This window comes from Hypanus sabinus, chromosome 13 (genome assembly GCF_030144855.1).
Source record: "Hypanus sabinus isolate sHypSab1 chromosome 13, sHypSab1.hap1, whole genome shotgun sequence".
Classification (NCBI taxonomy): Eukaryota; Metazoa; Chordata; class Chondrichthyes; order Myliobatiformes; family Dasyatidae; genus Hypanus; species Hypanus sabinus.
In genome coordinates this window covers 44,586,348-44,610,875 of record NC_082718.1, presented here as the reverse complement: position 1 = coordinate 44,610,875, position 24,528 = coordinate 44,586,348, and positions in this window count along the sequence as shown.

The window sequence follows — 24,528 nt, the reverse complement described above, 5'->3', positions numbered from 1 at the left end:
CAAAACCTCATTCTTAATAATAGACTCCAACACTTTCCCAACCCCTGAGGTTAGACTAACTGGCCGATAATTTCCTTTCTTTTGCCTTCCTCCCTTCTTAAAGAGTAAAGTGACATTTGCAATCTTCCAGTCCTCCGGGAGCATGTCAGAATCATGATTCTTGAAAGGTCATGACCAATGCATCTGTTATCTCTTCAGCAACCTCTCTTAGGACTCTGGGATGTAGTCCATCTGGCCTTTGAGTTTGTAATAACAATGTAAAAGTCCAAAGTAGAAGAACTGTAATGATTACCTATTCATGATGCCTTTTGTATGATATCTTGCCAATTCTGCCCAATTAATAAAATGCCTATCCGTTATAAAGCCAGAACCATGTGAGCCGGGCTGTGTCTGCCCTGATGGCTTGGTGGAGGATTCCAGTGGAAAATGTGTTGAACCATCTGAGTGTCCTTGTCTATTTGAAGGTGAAACATTTGGACGTGGAGAAACGATCAAAATTGATTGCAATAAATGGTGAGCTAACGCAATTAGTAAGAGGAGCTATACTATAAATTTCAAGAACTGCATAGAAATGTAAAATGAAATAACTCTCTATTCTATATTATAGTACATGCATTGGTGGAAAATGGGACTGCACTGATAATGTATGTCCTAAAACCTGCCTTGTCTATGGAGATGGACACTATATGACATTTGATGGAAAACGATACAGATTTGATGGCAATTGTGAATATATTTTTGTTGAAGTAAGTTTTCGGCTGTACACATTTAACATAGCTGTTTCTACTGGCAATTGTTAGTTTAGGTTCAAATGTATTTGATCATTCCTCAGATCTACATAATTCTGAAAAAAATCTGAAAAAGTTTTGAAATTTTTGGCAATTTAGTGTTGCAATGCAATTGAAGCTTAATGATTGACACTGTCATTATTATATTAGCTTAAAGTAAATGAATAGTTGAAAGTGATTGATCTGGAGCTTCAAATACCTAATAGCATACAGTTTGTGGATGTTACCCATTGGAGGTAAAGACACCAAATAAATTATTATTTCCTGGCTGACAGGAATTGAAATTTTTGAATTCGGTCAAATGTGTCACCAATTATCCATTAACAATCAAAGATTCAAAGTATATCTATTATTAAAATATGTATGCAGTATACAACCGAGATTCATCTTCCCACAGAGAGCCATGAAACAAAGAAAACCACGGAACTTACTCAAAGAAAAACATCAAATTCCTCTCAACACAAAATAAAAACATATTGTGTAAATGGCAAAAAAAAGAAAAAAGAGCAAAAAGCACAGAATATAACATACCAACACACAAGTTATCAAAAGAACCTAGGCATAAATCCAAAATCCCTACATCATTTAAAGGTCATTAGGAAAGATCAAAGTTCATTTTTATTTGAAAGAGTGACTGATGATGAGTATTTGAAATATCTAAATTAAATGCTAACTCAAATTGTTCTTGAAAGAACAGAAAGAAGAGTCATATAGAATAGAAAGTCACCGCAACTGCTTCTCAATTTCACAAGGTTGACCTTTGTTTCATTCTCCCTACTGATGGCTGTTGGAAGAGTGGAAACAATGTTTTCACTGCAGCTGAATATGTTCATACATTCATTTGTTCATTCACTATAATAATAGCATTTCATACTTCAACATTATTATGTTTGTGGCCATAACTATGCAGTTAAACCTTGGATTGAGTGTCAAAGAGTACGAATTGGCTTGGGCTCTGAGTTACTTAATAACATCTATATCAGCAGAAGTGTTTTTAAATGTAATTAGAAATCACTTACATGTTGCATTTTATGAGATTTAAATTTTATTAAAGATCCTGAGAACCCATTTTTGAGATATGATCAGACTCATAGTGTTGTGAATCATAATGTAATCTGGTTTATGTATATCAACTGATACGGCACCAAATTGACCCTAGAATTTAAATGGGACCGGTAAAGCAGAATACATCAATCAAATTGCATTTTGCAATCGTCTGAAGTATAAATGGTTCTTCAGGAAACAGTTTAATAATTTTGAAGATGCTGACTGCTACTTGGCACTCAGCGACCCATTAGTCCTTAATATGACCTCACATTTTTCCACTCTCCTGCATTATATTTTCTTAGAAAATATTTTATGAAAGTGTTCCTCATTACCAAATTGAAATTATACTCAAACTACTGAAATGGTAGCACCATGTCCAATTATGGGTTTAAATTTCACTGCATAAATTCATTCAAGTTACTTTAATCTTAGGACCAATGTCTCCAAGAGAAAGGCACATTCCAAATATTGACAGAAAGTGTTCCCTGTTGTGAAAATGGAGTGACATGTTCAAGGAATGTCAAAATCTTGTTTGAGGTACGTATTTTGATCTATGACAACTAAGAGGAACTGCCAGTTGCTTGCAACGCCCATCATGAAAATATTCAGCTTGTTAAAACTGAGTTTTCTTTCAAATGTATTCTTACAGGGTAAAGAACTAATTTTATTGACAGAAAGTGGAGTGAAGGAGCTGTCTTTTGGCCAAAGCCAGTGCACAGATAACTTGTATACGATTCACACAGTTGGACTCTATGTAGTCTTGACATTTTCCAATGGGATCACTATGATCTGGGACAAACGCACAAGATTTTCAATCACAATGGATCCAAAATGGAAAGTAAGTGGGTTTGTAAATTAAAGTTTGCTGAGAAGCTTGAATAACTTATAAAGCAAAAAAAAACTTAATTTTAAATATATATGAAGTTCAAAATTCATACAATACATTGAAAAAAATTAAGGAAATGTGTAAGAAAATCTGTAGTGTGGTAGACTATACAGCAATGGCTGGGTTGGCATGAACAGAATCCACAATAACAGTGCAGTAGATTAAATAAGTTTTCATCTATTTAATATAATAGTGCTGAACAACATTTTTTACATGTACATGTGAGACAATATTGAAAATAAGAGCAGAAGTTGCTAACCTTGAGGTTTTCTATGTTTTTATGTAACTGGTTAATACTTAATGATTTACACGTTTGGGGTGGGGATAGTAATCATTCAACAATCAAAGGACGGTAGTCAGAAATTGCTAGTGGAAGACTGAATTTTGTTAGCAGCTGAAAGTGAGGAAAACAGATTATTACAACACATTGGATGAGTAAGAGTTAGGACTTGCTAAAATGGGATTGAGCAGTGTGAATTTGAGGCTGAAAATTGCAGGGGTGAGGCTGGGAGTGCTGCCAGTAAAAGAACAGCTCAAGGGCTTGGCCTAATGACAAGAGGCTAGAAATGACAATGTGGGAAAGTAAAGAATATTTATTTATTTGTAGGTGTGCAAAGATTATCACTCAGATTCACAATTTAGATATACAATATATAGCTTAAAATAACATAGGACAGAACAGCAGCAGAACAGGATCTTTGGACTTTGAGGTTTGCTTAATTAATTATGCCTATTTCTTTCAGTTCCATGCATAGATGTCCACTCTGATCTTCCAATTTCTGTAGAAGCCCTTGGATTCTCCTTCACCTTGTCTGCCAGAGCAACTTTATGCCTTCTTTTAGCCCCGATTTTTCTACTCCTCAAGTACCTAATTTGCACCTTCCCTGGCTATACCTGGTATGCGGCTCCTTCTTCTTCTTCTTCTTCTTCTTAATCAAGGGCTCAATATCTCTCGAAAACCAAGGTTTCTAAACTTGTTATTTTGCCTTTTATTCTGACAGGAACATACAAACTCATAATCTCACTTTTAAAGGTCTTCCATTTACCAAGTACAACTTTGTCAAAAAAAAACCCGTCCCAAAACACAGTTGCCTGACCTTTTCTGATAACATCAGAATTGGCCTTTATCCAACTTAGAATCTCAATCTGAAGACCCAGTCTTATCCTTTCCCATAATAATGTTATGACTAATGGCACTAAGATCACTAGATGCAAAATGATTCCCTACAGAAACTTCTGTCACCTGCCCTGTTTCATTCCCCAAAAGGAGATCCAGCATCACACTTGCTTGAGATGGGACCTCTACATACTGATTAAGAAAACTTACTGAGACATTTAACAAACTCTATCTCACCCAGGCCTTTTACAGTATGGGAGTTCCAGTCAATATATGGAAAGTTAAAATTTCCAACTATCACAACCTTGTGTTTCTTGGTCCTCTCAAGAAACTGTTCATCACTTCACAATTCTGCAAGCCATTAACACTTTGAAGCATAGACAGTACTGTACTGATGCAAGGTCCATTTGATATTATATCTACTCTGTGGTTTCAGTAGCTCTTAGGAGAGCTAGATACTCTGTGGTTGGGGAAAGATGCTAGAAGAGGTACATAAGGTCATGTTTAAGTGTATAGAGGGAATGAAAAAGAAACAAATGAAGACAATAAATTGATAAATTCAGATTTGTAGTGCCTTACGTAACAGATCTCAAAGCACTTTAACTGATCAATTCTGTGGAGTGGCTTTGATTTTGGATGAACTTCAAAAGAAGTATGCAATAGGAATAATGATTTCAGAATAGTAACCATTACTTTGTTTCTCCAAGAATAAAGTTTGTGGCCTTTGTGGAAATTTCAACGATGGTCTTGAAGATGACTTGACAACAAAGGGGAACTCCTTGGTAACCAGCTCTGTGGAATTTGGGAACAGTTGGAAGTCTTTGCAGTATTGCTCTGATACAGTAAATCAAACATTTCCATGTGATAACAACCCTTACTGTTTAGCATGGGCTCAGAAGAGATGCAACTTGATTAATAGCGCAGTCTTTCAAGCATGCCATAAAAGGGTAAGAGACTAAATAAATTTGAGATATAAAAATATTGTAAAATTTACCCAATATTTATGACATACTGGAACTTTATCAGGTTGATCCAATTCCATTTTATGATGCGTGTGTCCAAGAAGCTTGTGCCTGTGATAAAGATGGAAAATACCTTGGCTTTTGTACTGCTGTTGCTGTGTATGCAGAGGCTTGTAACAAAGCTGATGTTTGCATTCGCTGGAGAACTCCTGAACTCTGTCGTAAGTCTGAATTTACTTATCTTTTGCAGACAACAAATAAGATCCAAATGTACACTAACTTAACTTGGTTGACTCCTACTTATGTAACATACTGGCCAACAGTTCATTCCAATGTTTTAATTTGGCACTTACTGCTGTTGCCTTGAGTCAATCTTGCAATGACAGCAAGTAATTAAAGAACATGTAAATAAAGAATATGTTACATCATATTCCCATCTTTTCTTTCATAGTGAGTAGAGCTGCTACATCAGAGCTCCAATAGACTGAGTGGAGTTTACATGTTCTCCCTGTGACTACTAGGTTTCCTGGGGGTGATCTGGTTTCCTTCCACAGCCTAAGGATATGCTGGATTGGCATGTTAATAAACTACACCGTACTGTCCCAGCTGTTTAAATAAATGGTAGATTCTAGGGGAAATCTTCAAGAATATGAAGAGAATAAAACAATGGGATTTATCTTAATTGTAATGGATGGCTGGCGTGGACAGAGCAGGCTGTAGAACCTGTCACTGTGCTATGATACTCAGATCCTCTTTTTGAACATCAATTGCTCATGGGCAATTGTTTCTGCACGTAATGATCAGTCACTTCAAAATGATCAACATTTGTGTCACTCTTTTTCTTCTTAAGAAAGGCCAATCAGCATTGAAGCACACCTTTAAAGTTTAATTCACCAAATATAATATGTTCACAGAACCTCTCACCAAACAGTATCTAGCCACTATGATAATCCACATGTAATCACAAGTATTTAGCTTATTTGGTATCCTCATCCATTTGCTTTATCCAAGATATCTGTAGACATTTATTTACAGTCTGAATGAACTGCTAACATCTAGTTTCCATTGTTATTGCATCCCCTAGTACTCCAAAAAATGCAAGTATCAATACAACTATCAATTTTGCTCCTGGTTAACGTTACATAACTGTGGAAAGCTTGCAGGGGGGAAGACTGTATCTTTTTTGACTACCTGAAGAGCACCTAGTAATTTGGACATAAACTTCTGGAGAGTAAGACTTTAGTGTCAATCAATGTCAGGATTTAAAATTTTCCCCCAATGAAATCCAACAGTCCAGTTTAAAGACGGATTTCTTTAGGTAGATTTGAACTGTGTTTGCTTTTGGAAATGAATAATTTAATAATCACATTTTAATATTATATTTCATACTACAGCTGTATACTGTGACTATTATAATACTCCTGGTACTTGCAGTTGGCACTATCAACCGTGTGGAACAATAACAGTAAAAACCTGCTCGCAACATTTCATTGGGAAGAAGTATTCAGCAGTTCTTGAAGGTGTTGTACAGATTATATTCAATACTTGAACATTTGAAACTTTTTAAAACCACATTTATAAGTGAAACACTCTGGTTCTGTCAGCTACTTAAGTCTAGGGAAGACAATCTCCAGCCCCGCCAAACGTGTGAAATTGAGGCGGTTTGTGTGGATGCTGCGTAATTCATTACCCTGTTACAAATAAGTGCTAAGAAATAACAGACAGTACACTGCCTACATGATTTAGCTTTATAATTCTTAATTTGACTAAAGTGTTAGTAAAGAAAGAACAAAAAAAGGGCCCATTTTAATGATGCAATCTAATGTGCACAAGTTGGAGCTCATGGTTTCCCCTTCGCTGATCCTCCTGCGATCTCATCCTGCGCTTCATCGAATCACAGTCTCGCTTGAGGTTGAATCCTATAACCTCTTCTCTCCGGCATCTTCTCTCTTCTTCCCCTTAACGAAAGCCCCAAGCTCAACCTTAGTGTCCCTCACCAGAGAAACCTCCCCTTAATCTGGCCATCCCTAACTGGGTGGCACACAATTCTTCTATCTCTTATCTTCAAAAGTAACCCAAACAAGCAGCTTGCAGGGAACAGCATAAAAATCAAATACAGAACAGCATAACAGTAGAAAAATATGAACCAGGGAATTACATAAATATGAAATTGTTTCTGATGCACATTACTTAATTTTCGACAAATTATTTTTGCTGAAAATTTGTAACAATTATTAACGCACAAGTGAGGTGGCACAGTAGTGTAGTGCTTGCATAACACTTTACAGTACCAGCAACTTGGGTTCAATTACCTCTGGCGCTCTAATGGTTTCCTCCCACAATCCAAAGATGTACTGGTTTGATAGGTTGTAAATTGTCCCATGATTAGACTGGGATTACATCGAGGGATTTGCTGGGTGGCAGGCCTTGAAGGACCAGAAGGGGCTATTCTACACTGTATCTCAATAAATAGATAAAAAATAATAATTTGTGAGTAACAGGATAGATGACAGGAGACTAGTGAATAGTCTTAACTTTTGAGAAAATCCAACCCAGAAGTTGGTCAACAGGTTAGAGTACAGGAGCACATGAATCAGTGGTAATATACTGGCATAGATTAAATCTGGCTTTGGGACAAAAAAAAAGAGTAGAAATAAACAAATCCTCCTCAGGTTCACCAGCAGTAACAAGAGGGATAGAGTATATACCTGGTGTTGGGCTGTCTCTATTCTGATTTGGCCGAGGAAACGAAATACTGTAAAATTATTTCTAAGTTTACTGATAATTCCAAACCAGGTAAAATTACAATACATAGGAGGATTTAATGAGATTTCAGGGAGATAGGAACAAGCTGAATAAGTGGGTTAGATGGAACACAATATGCAAAAAAATTCAGGAAATATACTTTGCTGAACAAATCAGAAAATAGTGCACTTGGTAAATATTGAGAGAGATTGTGTTGATATTCAAAGGGACCTGGGTGTGGCTGCACCCAGGTCACTGAATGCCTCCATGTAAATGCAGCAAACACTTAGAAGACAAGGTTAGTCTATACAGTGTGAGACATTGATTACAACAGTAAAGAAGCATTGTTGTAATTGTATAGTACTACAATTTCAAATATTACATGCAATTTTGATCTTAGCTAAGGTATGATTACTTACCATGGGAATGGGGATGGGGAAGGATGGCTGAGTCTGCAGAAATAAAACATCTCCACTCCAGAGATGGCAGTTATTGTATTAGGAGAGGCTGAGTTGACTGAGACTGCATTCTCTTGAGCTCAGAAGAATTCGACAGATCACTGAAACTTATAAAATCCTTATATGATTTGAGAAGCTGGATTCAGGAGAATGCTTCCTTGAAGTTGAAAGTCTAGGACCAAGAAGAAGTTTAAGAATAAGGTGTAGGCCATTTAGGACTGAGAGGAGAAAATAATATAGTCATTCAGAACACCCTGAGCCATTGAAATTCTTTGCCTAAAGGGTGGCGGGGGCTAAACTACGTTCATTCAATACAGAGATTGAAATATTTCTGGACATTAAGGGAATAGAATGATATAATGCTAGAGTTGGAAAAGGGCGCTTAAGTAGAATCTCGGGCATGATTTCAGTGAAGGGTAGAGTAAACTTAAATGGTTAGTTGGTCTAGTACTCCTACTTCCTACCTCTATAAAAGGAGATAAATCCTGATTATTGAAATCACTGGACAGAAAGAAAGGAACAAATAGCAAAACAGTGTCTTGGAACTTAATGATTATGTTCCAGCTCTTGCAAAATCTCTCTAGACCTAAGTGGTTTGTTTTAATTGAAGGGTTTCAATTATCTGAATTTTGGTGCTGAGAATTTAATTAATGTTTTCTGTGTTTACTTTAAATATCCAGCATTCACAGCATTCCTGTTTATCTTCATGGTGATTTTTACTTCTTAATTTTCAAGGTTGCTATGCCCAATGCCCAGACAATACTCCTTATTTGGATGAAAATACTATGAGGTGTGTTACATTACCTAAGTGCACATGCTATTATAATGGAAGAGTATTGCAACCTGGCGAAAGGACAGCAAATGAATGCGAGGAATGGTAAAGTATCAAAAATAATGCATATTTATTTCATCACTATTCTTGCGTGGAAAGCAAATATTATATCACAATCACAAACAAGAGAAAATCTGTAGATGCTGGAAATTCAAGCAATACATACAAAATGCTGGAGCAACTCAACAGGCCCAGGAGTACTGTTGATGTTTCAGGCCAAGATCCTGACTCAGTACAGAAGATGAGGAGTCAGAGTTAGAAGGTGGGGAGAGGAGAGGAAGAATACAAACTGATAGGTGAAACCAGGAAGGGGGATGGGGGAAGGTAAAGAACTGGGAAGCTGAATGGTAAAAGAGATACAGGCTGGATAAGGGGAAATCTAACAGGAGAGGACAGAAGTCCATGGAAGATGGAAAAGGGGGAGGAGCACCTGAGAGTGCAGGCAAAAAGATAAGGTGGGAGAGAAAAGGGGATGGGATTGTCGAAAGGGGCGAAGGGTGGCCATTACTGAGAAATCGATGTTCATGCCATCAGGTTGGAGGCTACCCACACAGAAAATATGGTGTTGCTCCTTCAACTGAGTGTGAACTCATTGTAACAGTAGAGGAGGCCATGGACTGACATGTCAGAACAGGAATGGGATGTAGAATTAAAATGGGTGGCCACAGGGAGATACCGCTTTTTCAGGCAGAGTGTAGGCACTCGGCGAAGCGGTCTCCCAATCTACATTCGGTCTCACCGATATACAGGATGCCAGACCAGGAGCACTGGATATAGTAGTTGACCTCAAAAGACTCACAGGTGAAGTGCTGCCTCAGCTGGAATGACTGTTAGGGGCCTATGGCCTTCTCCCTCCTTCATCATTCCCCATCCCCTTTTCTTCCTCCTATACCCCCACCTTCTAACTCTGATTTCTCAGCTTTTTTTCTCCAGTCCTAAGGAAGGCTCTCCGCACAAAACATCGACCGTACTGCCTTCCATTGATGCTGCTGGCCCGCTGAGATCCTCCAGCATTTTGTGTGCATTATATCACAAAATGGATCTTAAATCATTTATATATTTAATATTTTTCTTATTAATGTTGTAATATAGTTTCCTTTGAAAGTTGAGTTTCATTACCTTTTGAAGATGGTTTTTCTTACAAGTTACTAATAAGCTAGTTTAAATTAAAAATATTTCTATTTGCCATTTACCAAATATAGATCAATTTTTGTACTAAAACAAATGTAATAAAAATGCACCTTTTTCAGTCTATATCACCAGCTTATAAAGTAGATATTACAATCATTAAAACAAAAACTCAGCCAATAATAATCTGCTAATGAGCATGGGCCCTTTATCAATCCTTCCTCCACTCCATCCCAAAAAGACTTCAAAATCCTTACTTTTCCTCTATATTATTTTAATCTTCCATTCCTTCAAATAACTTAGTTGTGTTCCTTCTGCTATTCATTTACAATAGACAGTTGAACATTCATTCCAAATTCCTTCTTATCTGAAAGGAAATCTAAACTAAAGCTTCTGTATAGTTAATATATCTACACTATAAAAGTTGTAATGACTTTGCCAGTGATTTTAGAGTTCGAACTTACCTTCCCTTTCCTCTAGCAAGTTAATGTCCATTTGTTGCCCATCATTTTGTAACCTGCTAATGTAAATCAATTTGGAATAATTTACTGATATTACATCTATTTGTTTAATTTACAGTATGTGCCATGAAGGAGTAATGACATGCCAACGTAAGTAACTTCTTTCAGCATTTTCTTGCTAACAAAATGAGATTATGCAAAGAATCATCATCTTCTGTTGTAGAATATTTTGTCTTATATTAATAGCATCAACAACTTATCTAAATGCCCTAAAAGACACTACATGTTCTGAACTTCCAAATGCAGCTACCAATTAAATCTGCAGGAAAAGGAAAATACAAATGTGTTGATATTACAGCAGAGTCATTTCTTTAAGTTCCTAACCTTTATCTTGGTCCTCTATTTCTCCATCATTTTTTGTTAATGATAAACAGTAATTAATTAACTGTAATTCTCAGGATTTTATGTCATCATTATTTAATAATATCAAATTTTAGACTGGTTATTATTTTAGAAAACATTACAAACTGATTAGGACTCCAGTTTTACTGTGTGTATCTTTATTATGGCAGCAAGACCCAGCACAACTGTAACACCAACCACAGTAACCACCACACCATCAACAACGACAGTTTCTTCCACAACCACCACAGGTAAAAGGACCCATGTTTCTATTTTAATAAAGAAATCAGATTTGAAAATTAATAGCATGAATGTGGGCATAATATTTCAATTCTATCAGTTCAAAGTGAAACGTATCTAATGGTGTCCAAAGTTAGAGTAGCCATGAACAATTATGAATGAATGATTTACTATTAATTAATGTTTATGATTTTGTAATAATAAACATTGAAAGACAAAAGGAATAAAACAGGAATCAGTGTGCTTGGTTAAGTTTTGGATATAACTCAGTCTAAAAGGAGTCAACATTCAGATATTTCTATGTGTTTAAGGATTCCAATGTAAAATCATACAGCACATGTCTTACAAGATCTCCTAAGATTTAAGGAGATAGTAAGGACTGGTGAAGAAAGGCTAATGTGTGCTCCTCAATCCAAAATAAAATATGTGTAATACCAATGTATTCTGGAAACTTCCAAAAGCATAGGATACTAACCAAAATTAAATTAGTTAATTGTCTTTCATAAGAAAAACACCAACAATATCAACAACGGGGATAGCTGCCAGTATCACATCAGTTACTAATATCATTTCTCAAAGGAATTCTCCTCTCCTTCAACAACTCTCTGCTGGATTTCATGATACTGTATTAAATCTAACCTCAGCAACATTTGTTCATATTTCTTCTGAATAAAATTACAACCTCTCACTGTGAAAATATTAGAATAGCTTATGAATTGACCAGGTGGTTTGTGGGATCACACTGCACACAGACTTTTCAAACGCAGCAAGGAGCATGGATCACTTTGGTGGACACGAAAGCTAAATTTCAATACGGTGGTCTCTCCATCCTAGAAACGTGCTGAGGATAGTTAATAACAGCTAGATTTCTGAATATAGTACATCGCCTAGTAACTGCTGAAAACTATATTGATGAAGAGATAGATTGTTCCCTTCTTGGGGAATGCAGCTCCAACTTTTCAGACTTAGTCGGTAAAATAGATTGTTTATCCAGCTCTTCCCAAAACTCCTTTCACACCTTCTCACTGGTCCATGTAATAAGTATCTATTTAGAATTGCATGAAAATATTCTTAACATATTCATATGTTCAGAGCTGACATGCTTACTAATGGTGTGCATTAGAACATTGTCAAAACAGGAACTGATTGGTCTCATAAAATAAAGTGGATATGGTTTCCACAACAGTACTTGATAAATTCAAAGGCAACACGAGTGAATCTGCAGATGCTGAAAATAAATAAAAACACAAAATGCTGGCAGAACTCAGCAGGCCAGACAGCATCCATGGGAGGAGGTAGTGACGATGTTTTGGGCCGAAACCCTTCATCAGGAGTGAAGTAACATGGGATGGTCGAGGGGGGAATAAGAAGTGGTGGGAGGGATAAAGTATAGAGCTAGGAAGTGATGGGCTGGGGGAAGGTGGAGAATTATGGGAAATAAAAGAGAAAGAAAGGTAGGGCTGGGGGAGATTATAGAGAGGGGGGAAGAGAGAGAAAGAGAATCAGACTAAAATAATAGATAGGGATGGGGCAGGCAGGGGTATCAACGGAGGTCTGTGAGTTGGATGTTCATGCGGGAGATAAGGTATTGCTACATCAACCTGCATGTGGCCTCATCTTGACGGTAGAGGAGACCATGGACAGACATGTCGGAGTGGGAGTGGTCTGTGGAACTGAAGTGTGTGGCCCCAGGGAGATCCCACCACTGCTGGAGGACTGAGCGCTGGAGTTCGGCGAAATGGTCTCCCAGTCTGTGGCGGGTCTCCCCAACGTATAAATGGCCACATCGGGACAACTGGATACAGTATATCACCCCAGTTGACTCGTGGGTGAAGTGGTGCCTCATCTGAAAGGACTGTCTGGGGCCTGGGATGGTGGTGAGGGAAGAAGTCTGGGGGCAGGTGTAGCACTTCTTCCGTTTGCAGGGATGAGTGCCCGGAGGGAGGTCGGTGGGGAGGGATGGGGGGATGAATGGACAAGGGAGTCGCGTAGGGAACAATCCCTGCGGAAAGCTGAGAGTGAGGGAGAGGGGAAGATGTGGCTGGTGGTGGGATCACGTAGGAGGTGGCGGAAGTTACAGAGGATTTTCCGTTGGATCTGTAGGCTGGTAGGGTGATTGGTGAGGAATCTCCCACAATCACAACCTTATGCTTACTACAAATATCTGCTATCTCCTTACAAATTTGCTCCTCCAATTCTTGCTCCCATTAGGTGGTCTATAATACACCCCCATAAGTGTTACTACACCTCTCATTCCTCAATTCCACCCAAATAGCCTCCCTAGATGAGCCCTCTAATCTACCCTGCCAAAGCACTGCTGTAATACTTTCTCTGACAAGCAACGCAACACCTCCCCTTCTTGCCCCTCTGATTCTATCACACCTGAAGCAATGAAATCCAGGAATAATTAGTTGCCAATCACACCCCTCCTGCAACCATGTTCCACTAATAGCTACAACATCATATCTCCAGGTATCAATCCATGCTCTAAGCTCATCCACCTTTCTTACAATGCTCCTAGCTTTAAAATAAATGCACTTAAGAAATTCTCCACCTCTTCCTCTCTGTTTATCCCTAATGGTGCAAACAAATTTACTACCTTCCTTTTCTTTCTTCTCCCCTACATCTTCGGTCTGAGCACTCCCCTTCTCTATCTCCTGCCTATCCTCCCTCACACACTGTCTACAAGCTTTCTCTATTTGTGAACTAACCTCCTCTCCTAGACTCTTCAATTTGATGCCCACCCCCCAACCATTCTAGTTTAAAGTCTCCCCAGTAGCCTTAGCAAAACTCCCCACCAGGATATTGGTCCCCCTAGGATTCAAGTGTAATCCGTCCTTTCTGTACAGGTCACACCTGCCCCAAAAGAGGTTCCAATGATCCAGAAACTTGAATCCCTGCCCCTTGCTCCAATCCCTCAGCCGCACATTTATCCTCCACCTCATTCCATTCCACTCTCACTGTCGTGTGGCACAGGGAGTAATCCTGAGAGTACTACCTTTGCAGTCCTTCTTCTCAACTCCCTTCCTAACTCCCTATATTCTCCTTTCAGGACCTCTTCCCTTTTCCTACCTATGTCATTAGTACCTATATGTACCATGACCGCTGGCTCCTCACCCTCTCACTTCACGATATCTTGGACATGATCAGAAACATCCTGGACCCTGGCTCCAAGGAGGCAAAATCACAGAATCACCTATCTGACCCCCTAATTATTGAGTCCCCTTTTACTACTACCTTCCTCTTCTTTTCCCTACCCTTCCAAGCTACAGGGCCGGACTCTGTGCCAGAGGCACGGCCACTGTTGCTTCCCCCAGGTAGGCTGTCCCCTTCCCAACAGTACTCAAACAGGAGTATTTATTGTCAAGGGGTACAACCACAGGGGTACTCTCTAGTACCTGAGTCTTCCATTTCCCTCTCCTAACCGTGACCCACTTGTCGGTCTCCCATGGCCCTGGTGTGACCACCTGCCTGTAACTCCTCTCTATCAACTCCTCGCTCTCCCTGACCAGACGAAGGTCATCAAGCTGCAGCTCCAGTTCCCTAACACGGTCCCTTAGGAGCTGCTCAGCGCACCTGGTGCAGATAAGGATGTTCAGGAGGCTAGGAGACTCCAGGACCTCCCACATCCGACCCCGAGAACAACAAGCTGCTCTCACCCTCATAATTCGCCCTTTCCTCAAATAACAGGAAAAATTGAAAACTAAACCTACCTTGCCTCGCCCGTTGCCACCTAAGCGCATTGAGCCCAAGCCCTTAAGCCTACACTCTGCTCCTAGCTCACACCGCTGCCTGCAAATGATGCTGCCTGTTGTATAAGGCTGTGTTCCTTTTAAATCTTCCGTGTTTCACTGCCCGATGTCACATGTTTCCGATCCTTTCTCTTCTACTTCAGCACCTCTCTGCTGGACATAATAACATTGCATTAAATCTAAATTCTGGAACAGTCTGTTATACTTCTTCTGAATAAAATTAAAACATTTCGCTGCAAAAACTGAGAAGAAGCTTCTGCATCGATGAGGTGCCTTGTGGGATCAGACTGCACTCAGTATTTTCAACATTAACAATGAGCATGGCAAACTTTAGTTATTACATAAACAAAATGTCAGTGCCAATACCTTCTTCGTAAAATATCCTCTCCCACCAAGAAACACGCTAAGGATGTTTAATAAAAACTACATTATTGAGTATAACACATTACCCGGAAACCACTGAATATTATGTCAACAATGAGATGAAAGGTTCCTTCCTCAGCGAAATTACCTCCAACTTCTCAGACTCAATCAATGAAGGAGATTGTTTAACCTTGTGTTCCCAAAATTAGCGTAAACCCTTTGTACCATCCATATCATTAAAATATTTTCTAAATTGTAGAAAAATGTTCTGAATATATTCATATACATATACACGCTCATGAAATGGTATGCATTAGATCATCAACAAAACAGGAATCGATTGGTCCTTTAAAATAAACTGGTTTAGGTTTCCTCAACAGTTCCTGATAAATTCAAGCCAGTCTAATTCATATTTGTTGATTCTTTCCAAAAATGACCTCTTGCTCTTGGTTTGTTAAGCTTCTTGATCCACATGTACCTTTTTTCCAGGAACAACATCATCAACAACAGGAACAACTGTATCCACCACCACTTCCACAACAGGTAAGGAAATCCCTTTCAGTAAATGTCACAAAAAATTACAACAATGTTTGGATGCCTGCAATAAATTTGACATCTATTCTGATTTTTCATCTTTTAACATTTGTTCAAAATAAATGCATAAGATTGTCACACATTTTGTCTCAAAAATATTAGACTAAAGTTGATAATGGACAGTAATTAAATTGGTGACTTGCTACTCCCTTTGATAGACTCTGCTGTAACAAATGCCACTTTGATTGCTTCGATTAAATAAAATCTACTTTTCTTTTGTTAACAACAACACCAACAACATCAACATCAGGGACCACTGTCAGTACCACATCAGGTGATTAATAACACTTTTGCAAACCATTCGCTTCTGCTTCAGCACCTCTCTGCTGGGTAAAACAACACTGCATTAAATCTAACTTCAGAAACAGTCAATTTTCTCTGTTCTGAATTAAGTTACAACATCACACTGTAAAAATATTGGCAGAGCTTCTGAATTGACCAGGGTACCTTATGGGATTACATTGCCTTCACTAGTTTTCAAAAGCAACAATGAACATGGCACACTCTGGTGGGCACGTAAACTATATTTCAGTCCCAATGATTTTTCAGCAAAGAGTCCTCTCCTTCCTAGAAACAAACAGAGGATGTTAAATAACAGCTAGGAGTCTGACTATAGCACATTGCCTGCTAACTACTGAAAGCTATATTGATGAAGAGTTGCAATGTTCATTCCTCAGCGAATACTCCTCTAACTTCTCAGACTCAATCACTGAAGGAGATTGTTTATCCTTCTCTTCCAAAAATTCGCTTCACAGATTTGCACCTGTCCATGTCCAAGATATTCATTTAGAATAGCATTGAAATATACTGAATATATTTCTGCACCCAGAGATAATGTGCTTTCCAAATGGGGTGCATTAGATCATTATTAAAACAAGAATCAATTGGACCCTTAATATAATCTGGTTATGTATTCCTCAATAGAAATTGATAAATTCAATCCAGTCAAATTATTCTTTGCTTACTCATACCAAAAGAGACTGCTTTCTTCAAGTGACCCCTTTCTTCAAGTAAGGAAATCCCTTTCAGTAAACATTTCGAAAACCTACAACATGTGCATGCCCATAATAAATTTCACCTCTATTACGACAGTTCATTTTTTAACATACTGTATTTAGATTAAACATCCCAAAATTCCCTTCACACCTTCTCACGGTTCCATGTAACAAATATCAATTGATATAACCATATACCAATTACAGCACGGAAACAGGCCATCTCGGCCCTTCTAGTCCATGCTAAACGCTTACTCTCACCTAGTCCCACCGACCTGCACTCTGCCCATAACCCTCCATTCCTTTCCTGTCCATATACCTATCCAATTTTTTTTTAAATGACAACATTGAACCTGCCTCCACCACTTCTACTGGAAGCTCATTCCACACAGCTACCACTCTCTGAGTAAAGAAATTCCCCCTCGTGTTACCCTTAAACTTTTGCCCCCTAACTCTAACTCATGTCCTCTTGTTTGAATCTCCCCTACTCTCAATAGAAAAAGCCTACCCACGTCAACACTATCTATCCCCCTCATAATTTTGAATACCTTCATCAAGTCCTCCTTCAACCTTCTAAATAAAGACCTAACTTATTCAATCTTTCCCTATCACTTAGGTGCTGAAACCCAGGTAACATTCTAGTAAATCTTCTCTGTACTCTCTCTACTTTGTTGATATCTTTCCTATAATTCGGTGACCAGAACTGTGCACAATACTCCAAATTCGGCCTTACCAATGCCTTGTACAATTTTAACATTACATCCCAACTCCTATACTAAATGCTCTGATCTATAAAGGCCAGCATACCAAAAGCTTTCTTTACCACCCTATCCACATGAATTTCCACCTTCAGGGAACTATGCACCATTATTCCTAGATCAGTCTGTTCTACTGCATTCTTCAATGCCCTGCCATTTAACATATATGTCCTATTTGGATTATTCCTACCAAAATGTAGCACCTCACACTTAGCAGCATTAAACTCCATCTGCCATCGTTCAGCCCACTCTTCTAACTGGCCTAAATCTCTCTGCAAGCTTTGAAAATCTACTTCATTATCCACAACACCACCTACCTTAGTATCATCTGTATACTTACAAATTCAATTTACCACCCCATCATCCAGATCATTAATGTAAATGACAAACAACATCGGACCCAGTACAGATCCCTGAGGCACACCACTAGTCACCGGCCTCCAAACTGACAAACAGTTATCCACCACTACTCTCTGGCATCTCCCATCTAGCCACTGTTGAATCCATTTTACTACTTCAATATTAATACTTAACGATTGAACCTTCCTAACTAACCTTCCATGTAGAACCTTGTCAAATGCCTTACTGTGTCCATATAGACAATATCCACTGCTTTAGCCTCATCAACTTTCCTCGTAACCTCTTCAAAAAATTCAATAATATTTGTCAAACATGACCTTCCATGCTTCCATGCACAAATCCATGTTGACTGCTCCTAATCAGACCCTGTCTATCCAGATAATTATATATACCATCTCTAAGAATACTTTCCATTAATTTACCCACCATTGACATCAAACTGACAGGCCTATAATTGCTAGGTTTACTCTTAGGACTCTTTTTTAAACAATGGAACCACATGAGCAATACACCAATCCTCTGGCACCATCCCTGTTTCTAATGACATTTGAAATATTTCTGTCAGAGCCCCTGTTATTTCACAACTGACCTCCCTTAAGTTCCTAGGGAATATCCTGTCAGGTCCTGGAGATTTATCCAATTTTATACTCCTTAAAAGTGCCAGTACTTCCTCATCTTTAATCGTCATAGTTTCCATAACTTCCCTGCTTGTTTCCCTTACCTTACACAATCCAATATCCTTCTCCTTAGTGAATGCCGAAGAAAAGAAATTGTTCAAAATCCCCCCCATCTCTTTTGGCTCCACACATAGCTGTCCAGTCTGATTCTCTAAGGGACCAATTTTATCCCTCACTTTCCTTTTGCTATTAATATAACTGTAGAAACCCTTCAGATTTATTTTCACCTTACTTGCCAAAGCAACCTCTTATCTTCTTTTAGCTTTTCTAATTTCTTTCTTAAGATTCTTCTTACATTCTTTATATTCCTCGAGTACCTCATTTACTCCATGCTGCCTATATTTATTGTAGATATCTCTCTTTTTCCTAACCAAGTTTCCAATTTCCCTTGAAAACCATGGCTCTCTCAAACTTTTAACCTTTCCTTTCAAACTAACAGGAACATAAATATTCTGTACCCTTAAAATTTCATCTGTAAATGATTGCCATTTCTTTAGTACATCCTTCCCATAAAACAAATTGTCCCAATCCACTCCTTTTAAATCCTTTTGCATCTCCTCAAAGTTAGCCTTTCTCCAACCAAAAAGCTGAAGCCTGGCTCCAGTCTTATCCTTTTCCATAAATATATTGAAACTAATGGCATTGTGATCACTGGACCCGAAGTGCTCCCCAACACATACCTCCGTCACCTGACCTATTTCATTCTCTAATGGAAGATCCAGCATTGCCCCTTCTCTAGTTGGTACCTCTATGTATTGCTGCAAAAAGCTACCCTGCACACATTTTAAAAACTCCAAACCATCCAGCCCTTTTACAGAATGGGCTTCCCAGCCTATGTGTGGAAAATTAAAATCTCCCACAATCACAACCCTGTGCTTACTACAAATATCTGCTATCTTCTTGCAAATTTGCTCCTCCAATTCTCGCTCCCCATTAGGGGGTCTATAATACACCCCTATAAGTGTTACTACACCTTTCCCATTCCTCAATTCAATCCAAATAGCCTCCCTAGATGAGCCCTCTAATCTATCCTGCCAGAGCACCGCTTTAATATTTTCTTTGACAAGCAACGCAACACCTCCCTCTCTTGTCCCTCTGATTCTATCACACCTGAAGCAACGAAATCCAGGAATAGTTAGTTGCCAATCACACCCCTCCTGCAACCATGTTTCACTAATAGCTACAATAGATTTAGGATTGCAAGAAAATTTATCAAATATATTCACAGACTCATAGATGATATGCTAACTAAATGCTGTGTATTAGAATATTGACAAAACAGGAATCGATGGGTCCCTATGGTTTCCTCAACAGTAAATGAAAAATTCAAGCCAGTCTGATTCATATTTGCTTTGATACCATTTTTACTGTGAATACAGATTTCAGTCTCTCACATTTTAGCTCAAAATCATTAGACCAAGTTATTGTAAAATCTGAAAAAGAAATTGAGGAAATGTGAAGGATTTTAGCTGGTGTTGTTCTTTATCATCGATACAATCATGGCAACACTTAAAGTTTGCCTGCCATACCTTACAATAATATTCTTTTCTTTCATTAGAAACAACTCCAACAACAACTACAACAGGGACCACAGTTAGTACTACATCAGGTTAGTAATATAACATTTCTCAAAAAATCAACCATTACATTCTCCTTCTGCAGCTCATTGGTAGATTCTATGATGTTGAATTGCACATAAAATGTGGAAGAATCAATGAGAATCAGAATCACAATCTGGTTTATTATCACTGGCATGTGATGTGAAATTTGTTACCTGAGCAGCAGCAGTTCAATGCAATGAAAAAAACAAAATAAAATAATAATAATAATAATAATAATAAACAATGAATTAGAGTATATGTATATTGAATAGGTTAAAATTGTAATTGGATGGCAGAGGGAAAGAAGCTGTTCCTGAATCGCTGAGTGTGTGCTTTCAGGGTTCATTACCTTCTACCTGATGGTAACAGTGAGAAAAGGGCATGCCCTGGGTGTAGGATGTTCTTAATAATGGATGCTGTCTTTCTGAGATATTGCTCCCTGAAGATGTCCTGGGTACTTTGCAGGGTAGTACCTAAGATGGAGCTGACTAAATTTAAAGTCCTCTGCAGTTTTGGTCCTGTGCAGTAGCCTCGCCATCCACCACCACCCCCCTGCCCCCCCCCCCCCCCAAATCAGACAGTGATGCAGCCTGTCAGAATGCTTTCACTTTACATCTATGGAAGTTTTTGAGTGTATCTGTTGACAAACCAAATCTCTTCAACACCTAATGAAGTATAGCCACTGTCTTGCCTTCTTTTTAACTCCACTGATATGTTGGGACTAGGTTAGATCATCAGAGATCTTGGCAATCAGCAACTTGATCAATCTCTCCACTTCTGATTCCTTCATCTTACCACTCCGAAAGTTCACAATCAGCTCTTTCGTCTTACTGATGTTGAGTGCCAGGTTGTTGCTGTGGCACCACTCCACTAGTTGGTATATCTCACTCTTGTACGTGCTCTTGTCACCACCTGAGATTGTATCATCAGCAAATTTATGGATGGTATTTGAACTATGCCCAGCCACACAGTCAAGTGTATATAGAGAGTAGAGCAGTGGGCTAAGCACACACCCCTGAGGTGTGCCAGTGTGAGCATCAATGAGGAGGATATGTTATCACCAATCCACGTGAACTGCGGTCTTCCGGTTAGGATCCAATTACAGAGAGTGGTACAGAGGCCCAGGCTCTGCAACTTCTTAATCAGGATTGTGGGAATGATGGTATTAAATACTGAGATATGGTCAATGAATCATATCCTGACATAGATGTTTGTGTTGTCCAGGTAGTCTAAATCCATGTGAAGAACAATTGAGATTGCATCTACTGTGACCTATTGTGGTGACAGGCAAATTGCAATGGCTCTAGGTTGTTGCTGAGGCAGGAGTTCAGTCTACTCATGACCAACCTCTCAAAGCGTTTCATCTCTGCAGATGTGAATGCTACCGGGCGATAGTCATTAAAGCAGCTCACATTATTCTTCTGAGGCACTGGTATAATTGTTGCCTTTTTGAAGCAAGTAAGAACTTGCACGCATAGCAGTGAGACATTGAAAATGTGCTTGATTAATCCCGCTACTTGGTTGGCACAGGTTTTCAGAGCCTTACCAGGTACTCCATCACGACCTTCCACCTTGCGAAGGTTCACTCCCTTTAAAGACTGCCTAACATCACCTTCTGAAACAGAGATAACAAGGTCATAAGGTGCAGAAGGGTTCTTAACAACTACAGTTGTGTTCTCCCTTTCAAAGCGGGAATAGAAGGCACTGAGTTCATTTGGTCGTGAAGCATCGCTGTCATTCATGCTATTAGGTTTGTTTTGCTTTGTAGGAAGTAATGTCTTGCAAACCCTGCCAGAGTTGTTGTGCATCTGATCTCACATCCAACCTCATTCGAAATTGTCTCTTCACCCTTGAAATAGCCCTCAGCAAATCATACCTGGTTTTCTGGTATCAGCCTAGATCGCCAGATTTGAATGCCACAAATCTAGCCTTCAAATGCCTCCTGGTTCCTCCACAGCTGTTGGTTTGGGAATGTACAGTAAGTCTTTGTAGGCACACACTCATCCACACACTTCACTTTTAGTAAAGTCAGTAACAACTGCAGCATACTCATCCAGGTTTGAAGATGAATCCCTGAATACAGTCCAGTCCACTGATTCAAAGCAATAGGCACCCCTGTGCTTCCCTTGTCTATACCTTCTTGGTCCTCACTGCTAGTGCTGCAGTCTTCAGTCTCTGCATATACTCAGGGAATAGAAGTACAGGCAAATGATCAGACTTCCAGAAATGAGAGCATGGAAGGAATTCTTGATGGTGGTGTAGCAATAGTCCAGTGTACTGTTTCTACGAGTATTGCAAATGATCTGTTGATGGTAATCATTGACATTTCTACTCAATAAAAATTACAAACTCACGTTGTGCAAATATCAAAATAGCATGTAAATTGACCAGGTGCCCTCTGAAATCAGAGTGCACTCTCTATTTTGAAAAGCAGCTTTGAGCATGGCACACTTGATTGGACACAAAAATAAAATTTCAATTACCATGACTCTGCAATAAAATACCTTCTCCCTCCAAGAAACAGGTTGCAAACGTTAAAAAAAACACCTAGATTTCTGAATATAGCACATTACCAGGTAAATACTAAATACTGTATTGACAAAGAGTTGGGACATTCATTCCTCAGCAACCCACCTCCAACTTCTCAAACTCAGTCAGTGATGTAAACAGTTTATCCTTCTCTTCACAAGTTTCCCACTTAAATATTCTGAATAAATTCTTACACCCACAGCTAGCATGCTCTCCAAATAGTATGCATTAAATCATTGACAAAACAGGAATCAATTGGTCTCTTAATATCATCTGGTTACATATTCCTCAATAGATCTTCACATATTCAAGACAATCTATTATTTGCTGACTCAAACCAAAATTGACATCTTGCTATTCGAACTTAAGATTCCTACTTGAGTTGAAACACAATTGTATTTCTTCTCCAGGTACAACATCATCAACTACTGGAACAACAGAATCCACCATTAGTACCTCAACAGGTAAAGAAAGTCTTTTCAGTAAACATCAACCAGTCTTAGGAGAATGTGTGGATACCTGTAATACATTTCATGTCAATTAATTATACTTCATTTTACCATAATGGCTCAAAATAAATCCAAAAGATTATACTCATTATAGCTCAAAAATATTCGACAAATGTCCTCGAAAAACACTGGATACAGACAGTAAATTAACATACAGATTTGTCAAATTCTTCGATACATTCTGATGCAACAACCAACACATGTTTGCTGTAATTGTGTATAATAAGTTTTTCTTTCATGAGAAACCGCACCAAAAACATCAATAACAGTAACCAGAGACAGTATCACACCAGATTAGTAAAATGATTTGCAAACCATTACTTCTTACATGACATTATTTGATGGACATCAAAATTAAATGATAGGGCCAGTGACTTTTCAGTGCAGTAGTCACTCAGACTTCAAAATATGCTGTAGATAATAAATCACTGAGAAATTTCTGAAAATAGCATATTGCCTGATACCTACTGATTACAACGTCAACGAAGGGCTGGAGCATTCTTTTATCACAAAATGCTCATCCCAACTGACAGATTCAGTTATAGTAAAAGAAAATTTATCCTGCTTTTACCAAATTTCTGTCATACATTCTCACCAGTCAATGTCATAAATACCTATTTTGAATTCCATGAAAATTATAAAAATATCTTGGTATACTCATAGATGACATACTTATTAAATGGTTTGTATTAGAACAATGGCAAAACAGGAATCGATTTGTCCCTTTCAATAATCTAGCTAAGGTTTCCAGAAAAGCAAATGAAAAATTCATATTTATTGATTCATATTTTGAGCTTCCTGATCCAGCTGAAATACATTCTACTTCTTCCATAGGAACAACATCACCAACAACTGGAACAACTGTGTCCACCACCACTTCCACAACAGGTAAGGAATATTCTTCCAGTAAAATATCAATCAATTTAAAATCATGATTCGATATGTCACCAACAGTTAACTCCTAGTTCACGAACATCTTTGATACCATTTTCTCTCTAAATACAGATTTCAGTCTCTCCGATTACAGCTCAAAATTACAAGGCCAAGTTATTGTGAAAACTGAAAAACAATTGAATCAATATGAAGTATATTAGTTGCTATTATTCTCTATCTTGGATACTGTAAGCAGCAACACAGAAAGTTTGCCTACCATACTCTACAATAATATTCTTTCCTTTCATTAGAAACCACAGGAACAACAACGACAACAGGGTCCACAGTCAGTACCACATCAGGTTAGTAATATAACATTTCTCATCACCAAACTTTACATTCACCTTCTGCATCTCATTGCTAGATTCTATCAGGATGAATTGCACATAAA